This window comes from Triticum urartu, chromosome 7A (genome assembly GCF_056163025.1).
Source record: "Triticum urartu cultivar PI428250 chromosome 7A, HENAU_Tu73, whole genome shotgun sequence".
In the NCBI taxonomy this organism is placed as follows: Eukaryota; Viridiplantae; Streptophyta; class Magnoliopsida; order Poales; family Poaceae; genus Triticum; species Triticum urartu.
The window spans coordinates 262,847,661-262,855,801 of NC_141879.1; positions in this window are offsets into that span (position 1 = coordinate 262,847,661).

The following is an 8,141-nucleotide window of genomic DNA, read 5'->3' on the forward strand; positions in this document are numbered from 1 at the left end:
GTTAGGGACAGAGATCGTCTCATCAGGCAGAGCCCTCATCCATTTGGAGATGTTTTTATCTCTTTCACTAAACACAATCAAGGTAGGAACTGGCGCAGATTGCACTTCAATAGGACCATTTGGTTACTGTTTGTGGGTGTCCCATTTGACCACTACAACACTGAAGATATTGCAGCTGCCATTGCCAAGTGGGGAAGAATTATTAGTTGGGAGAGAGAGGATGCTCTAAAAGGGATGATTCTGGTGAAGGCAAGAGTCACCGAACTTATTGACATCCCTAAAAGCATAAGGTGGTCTGAAGGGGAGTGCTTTGAGGAGGAATCATGGACTAGTTCTGTGGAGGTTTTAGTAGAGGAAATGTTGGGAGGTGGCCCAGCTGATGAAGATCCTATTCCACCTCCTGGAGTGGACCCTCACCCTATTCCACAACATGCCAATGATTTCACTGGCTTCCATCCGGCTCCAATTCACAATGAGCCTACTCAACAGGAGGACTGGGATGATTGGGAAGAGCAGGAGGAGCAAGGCCACTAGGCATTCCCTCAGGCAAATAACCCTCAGGCTCAACCACCACAGCAACAAATGGAACTGCCAGTTTTACAATAGGATGGTGCTCCCAATAGCAGCATCACCACTACAGTTTCCTTATCTGATGGTATTTGGTCTAACGCTCGCACTGCCAGTGAGGAGGTCAACCAAGGTGCTCAGAACAATCCTTTGGGCATGGGCTTACAGAACATTCTTAATGCTTATCAGGCAGATCGGGAGGAGGAGGATCTTGGGCAAGACAATACAAACATGCCTATTGTTGAACAGCGGGTGGTTCAGGGGATTCCTTTGGTTGTTCATGATGTGGAAGCTGTTGATCATGTAGTGCATTCAGATGTTGTGGTTGTACCTGCTGCTGCTGAAGGAAAACTTGTGCCAGATGGGCCTCTTGTACAGCCTGTGGGTGTTATTCCTCCTAACACAGCCAATGCTCAGGTTGAGGTGACTGAAGAGAATGCTACATCTGCTTCTAAGCTCAATGTTTGTCCTCTGGGCACTGATACTGTGGCTGCAAATGATATGCCACAAGGAACTCAAGTAGCACAAAGCTCAGAGCTCAGAATGGATTTAAAGGGCAAAGCAGATATCCCTATTGTTCAGGTTGGCACCTCCACTGGTGGGCCAAGTAAAGGTATGGACAGCTTTCATCCAACTAATTCCCCTACTTTAATAGAGATTCATGAATTAGTACAAAATCAAACCTTGGATATTATTGATGGTGCCCATTTGATTTCTGAGGAAGGTTTGGACTTGTGGATTCAACACTTTGCTCCAGCAACTCAGGGAGAAGTAAACACCTTCAAAATTGACATACCTGTAAGTTGGTTTAACTTCATAATTCACCTTCTCCTCACTCCTAACAAATTTGGCTGGGTGATGCATCTGTTGAAATCTGAGCTGTGGAAAATGCTTACTGCAAACTGTGATACTAAAGACACTATCTCATTCCATATACCTGACAAACCTGCTACATCAAAGGCTCCAAGTTGTAAAGAAATCATGCTGGGTCTAGGAAAGGAAAATGAGGGTATAAGCCATGCTGCTCACTCCTCAAGTGGAGCTGGAAGCCCACTCAAGCAAGTGTCCCCCAATAAAGTCATACAGTTGTCACTAGGTGAAGCTGTCTCAAGGAAAAGAAGGGATAAAGAGCCACTTGTGGAGACCTAGGTCAGAAGAAGTGATCGAATTAAGAAAGACAACAATGGGTATAGGAGGAAATCATGTGATGCTAGCTCTTTCTTACCTTGTAATGCTATTCCACCCATTGTACATAATAAAGTGGTCAAAAATCTGACAAAAACTTTTTGCAAGGTGTCTGAGGATGAGGCACAGGACATGCTTTCTAAGAGGCCCAAGAAGAAGGGCCAGGAGGATGTGGCCAAGGTCTCCAAGGTCACTGTGTGACGCCCCCGATTTGACCGTACACTAATCATGCACGCAAATGTGTACGATCAAGATCAAGGACTCACGGGAAGATATCACAACACAACTCTACAATTAAAATAAGTCATACAAGCATCATATTACAAGCCAGGGGCCTCGAGGGCTCGAATACAAGAGCTCGATCATAGACGAGTCAGCGGAAGCAACAATATCTGAGTACAGACATAAGTTAAACAAGTTTGCCTTAAGAAGGCTAGCACAAACTGGGATACAGATCGAAAGAGGCGCCTGCCTCCTGCCTGGGATCCTCCTAACTACTCCTGGTCGTCGCCAGCGGGCATCACGTAGTAGTAGGCACCTCCGGTGTAGGAGTCGTCGTCGACGGTGGCGTCTGGATCCTGGGCTCCAACATCTGGTTGCGACAACCAGGTAGAAGGGATACGGGGAAAAGAGGGAGAAAGCAACCGTGAGTACTCATCCAAAGTACTCGCAAGCAAGAAGCTACACTACATATGCATGGGTAAATGTGTAAAGGGCCATATCGGTGGACTGAACTGCAGAAAGCCAGAATAAGAGGGGGATAGCTAATCCTTTCGAAGACTACGCTTCTGGTAGCCTCCGTCTTGCAGCATGTAGAAGGGAGTAGACTGAAGTCCTCCAAGTATCATCGCATAGCATAACCCTAACCGATGATCCTCCCCTCGTCGCCCTGTGAGAGAGCGATCACCGGTTGTATCTGGCACTTGGAAGGGTGTGTTTTATTAAGTATCCGTTTCTAGTTGTCATAAGGTCAAGGTACAACTCCAAGTCGTCCTGTTACCGAAGATCACGGCTATTCGAATAGTTTAACTTCCCTGCAGGGGTGCACCACATACCCCAACACGCTCGATCCCATTTGGCCGGACACACTTTCCTGGGTCATGCCCGGCCTCGGAAGATCAACACGTCGCAGCCCCACCTAGGCACAACAGAGAGGTCAGCACGCCGGTCTAAACCTAAGCGCACAGGGGTCTGGGCCCATCGCCCTTAGCACACCTGCACGTTGCGTACGCGGCCGGAAGCAGAACTAGCCCCCTTAATACAAGAGCAGGCTTACGTTCCAATCCGGCGTGCGCCACTCAGTCGCTGACGTCACGAAGGCTTCGGCTGATACCACGACGCCGGGATACCCATAACTACTCCCGCGTAGATGGTTAGTGCGTATAGACCAAATGGCCAGACTCAGATCAAATACCCAGAACTCGTTAAGCGTGTTAAGTATCCGCGAACGCCGACCAGGGCCAGGCCCACCTCTCTCCTAGGTGGTCGGAACCTGCCCTGTCGCTCCGCCTCAAAGATCCACTCGCGGGTGCTCCTCAAGCCGACCCGTCTTTAGTCACCACATGTATCATGTATAAAGTATATAGCATATACCCGTGACCAACTCCCGAGTGATCACGGTCCGATAGTATAGCACGGCAGACGGACAAGGATATAGGGCCACAGATGGAAATACTAGCATCCTATACTAAGCATTAGGATTGCAGGTAAAGGTAACAACAGTAGTAGCAAGGACAGGCTATGCATCAGGATAGGAATAACGGAAAGCAGTAACATGCTACACTACTCTAATGCAAGCAGTATAGAGAAGAGTAGGCGATATCTGGTGATCGAAGGGGGGGCTTGCCTGGTTGCTCTGGCAAGAGAGAGTGGTCGTCAACTCCGTAGTCGTACTGGGTAGCGGCGGCGTCGGTCCCGGTGTCTAGCGAGAGAAGAGGGGGGAGAAACAATAAATATTTAAGCAAACAGATGCGTAGCGATGCATGACATGACAAGTATCGGTGCTAGGGGTGCCCTATCGCGGTATGAGGTGATACCGGTGAAGGGGGGAAACATCCGGGGAAGTATCCCCGGTGTTTCGCGTTTTCGGACAAATGAAACAGAGGGGGAAAGTTGCGTGTTCGCTATGGTAGGGATGTGTGGCGGATAAACGGGCTGCGTATTCAAATTCGTCTCGTCGTTCTGAGCAACTTTCATGTACAAAGTTTTTCCATCCGAGCTACGGTTTATTTTATATTAATTTTAAAAGATCTAAATCATTTTCAGGATTTATTTAATTATTTTAATACAACATTATCCAGAACAGTGCCTGCTGACATCAGCATGACGTCAGCATGACATCAGCAGTCAACTGACGTGTGGGTCCCGATCGTCATACTCTGTTTTAATTAACTAATAGTTAATTAGGTTAATTAGTGATTAGGTTAATCTAATTATAATTAATTAACTTAATTAATTCCTTAATTAATTAATTAATTAATTAATTATTATTATTATTATTTTAAAATTCTTTTCTTCTCTTTTTTTAATTAAAACGTTCTGGGTCCGGGCCCCACATGTCAGTGGCCCAAAGGGCCACAGCGATTCGCGCGCGCGGGTTACGGGCGCAGGCACCCAGCCCGATTGGCAAATGCCCAGATGGGCAGGGGGGCGCCGGCCATGGGCACGGCAAGCGGCGGCGGACGCAACAGCGATCGGGGCGAGGGGAGCATCGCGAGCAAGGGGGCGGACAGCGCAAGCCGCGGACGGCGCGGGCGACCGGTGGGCGAGCACGGCACACGCGGAGCTTCACCACGGGGCAGCGGCGAGTGTGCACATGCATAGGGCACGGCCGGGCGTGAGGAGCGGGTCGAGCAGGCGGGTGCGGCCTTGCGTGCGCAGTCGACGCCGGCAGCGCACAGGGGCGGGGCTTGGCGGCGCGGTGGCCGGAACGGGCAACGGGGACGGGGAGAGAGGGGGAGGTGCTTACGGAAGGTGCAGGGAACGGGGCAGCGGTCTCGAGCTCGAGGAGGAGGACGAGGAAGGGGGCGGCGTTCGGGTCGCCGGCGATGAGTGCGGCGGGGCGACGGGGTCGAGGGCGCGGCGCCGGAATGGCGGCCACGGCTCGAGACGAGGAGGACGTGAGGAGGCGAGACGACGGCGTAGACGGGGCGCAGGGACGAGGCGGCGGGTTCGGGCGTGCCGGGGTCGGGGGCGACGGGATCGGGGTGTCGGTTGCCCCCGATCCAGATCCACGAGAGAGGGGGGGAACGAGAGGGAGACGTGGGGAGTGGGGGGGAAGTGGGGCGACGGGATGGGTTAGGGTTCCGGCGTGAGGGGGTTAAGGGAGTGGGGTGGGCCGGCCAGTTGGGCCTTTGCCCAGTTGGGCTGGTGGGTGGCCTGGCCGGCTGGGCCGTCTGGCCCAGTGGGGGGGTCCTTTTATTTTTATTTTTTTTTGGTTTGTTTTCTGTTTTTTGTATTTTCTTTTCTTTATTTATTTTCTTTTCTGTTTTGATTCATTTTAAGTATTTAGGTCTTTTATAAAGGCATGGATCCCACACCATAAATTCCTAGGCATTTATTTGCTCACCCCGAACATTTTGTCTTAAATTTTGAAAAGTTTTTATTCTTTGGTTGATTTTGAATTTGAATTTGAATCAGTTTCGAACTAACACGAGATTAGGAACAGTAACCGAGGTGACATGGCATCATTAGCAGAGGTTCACTGTAGCTTAATTATCCGGGCGTTACAAATCTCCTCCACTACAAGAAATCTCGTCCCGAGATTTAGGAGGTAGAAAGAAACAGTGCGGGGTATTCATCACGCAGGCGGTCCTCGCGTTCCCAAGTGGCTTCGTCTTCAGAGTGATTCGACCACTGGACTTTGAGGAATTTGATCGCCTTCTGACGTGTGCGGCGTTCAGCTTGGTCAAGAATGTGGATCGGATGCTCTTTATAAGAGAGGTCCTGTTGCAATTCGAGCACTTCATATCCACCGCTCGGATTGGATCCTTGAAGCAACGGCGGAGTTGTGACACATGGAACACATCGTGAACCTGAGAAAGGTTCGGCGGAAGCTCCAATTTATATGCTACCTTTCCACGCCTTTCGAGAATAGTGAAAGGACCGATATAGCGAGGAGCTAGCTTGCCCTTGATCCCGAAGCGGTGAGCACCCTTCATTGGTGTAACTCGAAGATAAGCCTTTTCGCCAGGTTGATAGACCATGTCTTGGTGATGACGGTCATGCTGACTTTTCTGACGTGACTGAGCAGTCTTGAGATTCTCGCGAATAATGCGAACTTGTTCTTCGGCCTGTTGGATAATATCCAGACCGAAGAGTGGACGCTCCCCAGTTTCTGACCAGTTCAGAGGGGTTCGACACTTTCGTCCATATAGCACTTCGAAGGGGGACATCTTCAGACTAGCTTGATAGCTATTATTATAAGAGAACTCGGCATATGGAAGAGATTCCTCCCATTTCTTGCCGAATGATATTACACAAGCTCGAAGCATGTCTTCGAGAACTTGGTTGACACGTTCAACCTGTCCTTGCGACTGAGGATGGAACGCAGTACTGAACGACAGATGAGTCCCCATAGCTTCTTGGAAACTCGCCCAAAACCTTGAAGTGAATAAGCTGCCACGGTCTGAACTGATAACCAGTGGGATACCGTGAAGTGAAACAATTCTGGCCATGTAGAGAGTAGCAAGCTGACTAGCAGTGATTGTCTCTTTGACCGCCAGAAAATGGGCAACTTTGGAAAGCCGGTCAATGACGACAAGAATAGCATCATTACCTTTCTGCGATTTGGGAAATCCAGTGACGAAGTCCATTTCAACATGGTCCCATTTCCATTCAGGAATAGAGATAGGTTGCAGAGCCCCAGCAGGCCTTTGATGCTCTGCTTTGATTCGGCGACAAACGTCACACTCAGCAACATAACGAGCAATGTCCTGCTTCATATTAGACCACCAGAATCTTTGACGAATATCCTGGTACATCTTCGTACTACCAGGATGGATGGACAGAGGCGTATCATGAGCTTCTTGCATAACCCTTTTAGTCTTATCCAGGTTTTTCTTCGAACATGGTACCACTAGGCGGCCTTTGAAATACAAGGCGCCATCGTCGGCGATAGAGAAGAATGAGGGCTTTCCTTTTTTGAGGTCGCGCTTAATCTTGAGGACTTCATCGTCACATTTCTGTATCCATTTGATGGTGTCCACAAGATCTGGTTTCGCAACCAGGGTATTGAGAGAACCCTTGGAAACAACATGGAGGTTCTGTTTGGGGAAACCTTCGGGAGGGGGAGCGAGTGATCCCGGGGGAACAATATGGAGGTTCAGCCTTCTAAATTCTTCGACAAGCGAGGGCTGAACTTTGTGAACCTGGAGGTGGTTGCAGTAAGACTTGCAGCTCAGGGCATTAGCCATTACATTAGCCTTGCCGGGGGTATATGATATATCCACGTCAAAGTCTGCAACAGTCTCCATCCATCTTTGCTGACGGAGGTTCAGGTCTGGCTGAGTAAACAGATACTTCAGACTTTGGTGATCGGTGAAGATCTCGCAACGATTACCGAGAAGGTAGTGCCGCCACTGCTTCAGTGCATGAATGACAGCAGCAAGCTCGAGGTCGTGAACTGGGTAGTTTTCTTCGTGAGGGCGCAGTTGACGAGAGGCATAAGCAATCACTCTGCGCTCTTGCATTAGGACACAACCTAATCCTTGACGGGAAGCGTCGCAGTAAATGACGAAGTCCTTAGTATCAGGTGGAGCAAGTACGGGGGCAGAAGTCAACTTGTCTTTGAGCGCCTGGAAACTTTCCTGACACTTGTCTGTCCAGTCAAACTTGACACCCTTATGCAACAGATTAGTCAGGGGTCTGGCAATCTTGGAGAAGTTCTCGACGAATCGACGGCAATAGCTGGCGAGGCCGAGAAAACTTCGGACTTGCTTCACATTCTTCGGAGGAGTCCAATCGAGAATAGCCTGAACTCGTTCAGGGTTGACGGCAATACCATTCTTGGAGATGACATGCCCAAGATAGGTTACTTCGGGGAGCCAGAATTCACACTTGGAATATTTAGCATACAGTTGATGCTCTCGAAGTTTTTCCAGCACAAGACGAAGATGTTCAGCATGTTCCTCCTTGTTCTTGGAAAATACAAGGATATCGTCCAAATAAACCACGACGAACTTGTCGAGGTAATCCATGAATATATAATTCATCAGACGAGAGAAGGTGGCTGGAGCATTCATTAAGCCGAATGACATGACGGTGTACTCGTATGATCCATACCGAGTCACGAAGGCAGTTTTTGGGATGTCCTCTTCACGAACACGGATCTGGTGGTAACCCAACCTCAAGTCGAGTTTGGAGAACACTGATGAGCCAGCCAGTTGATC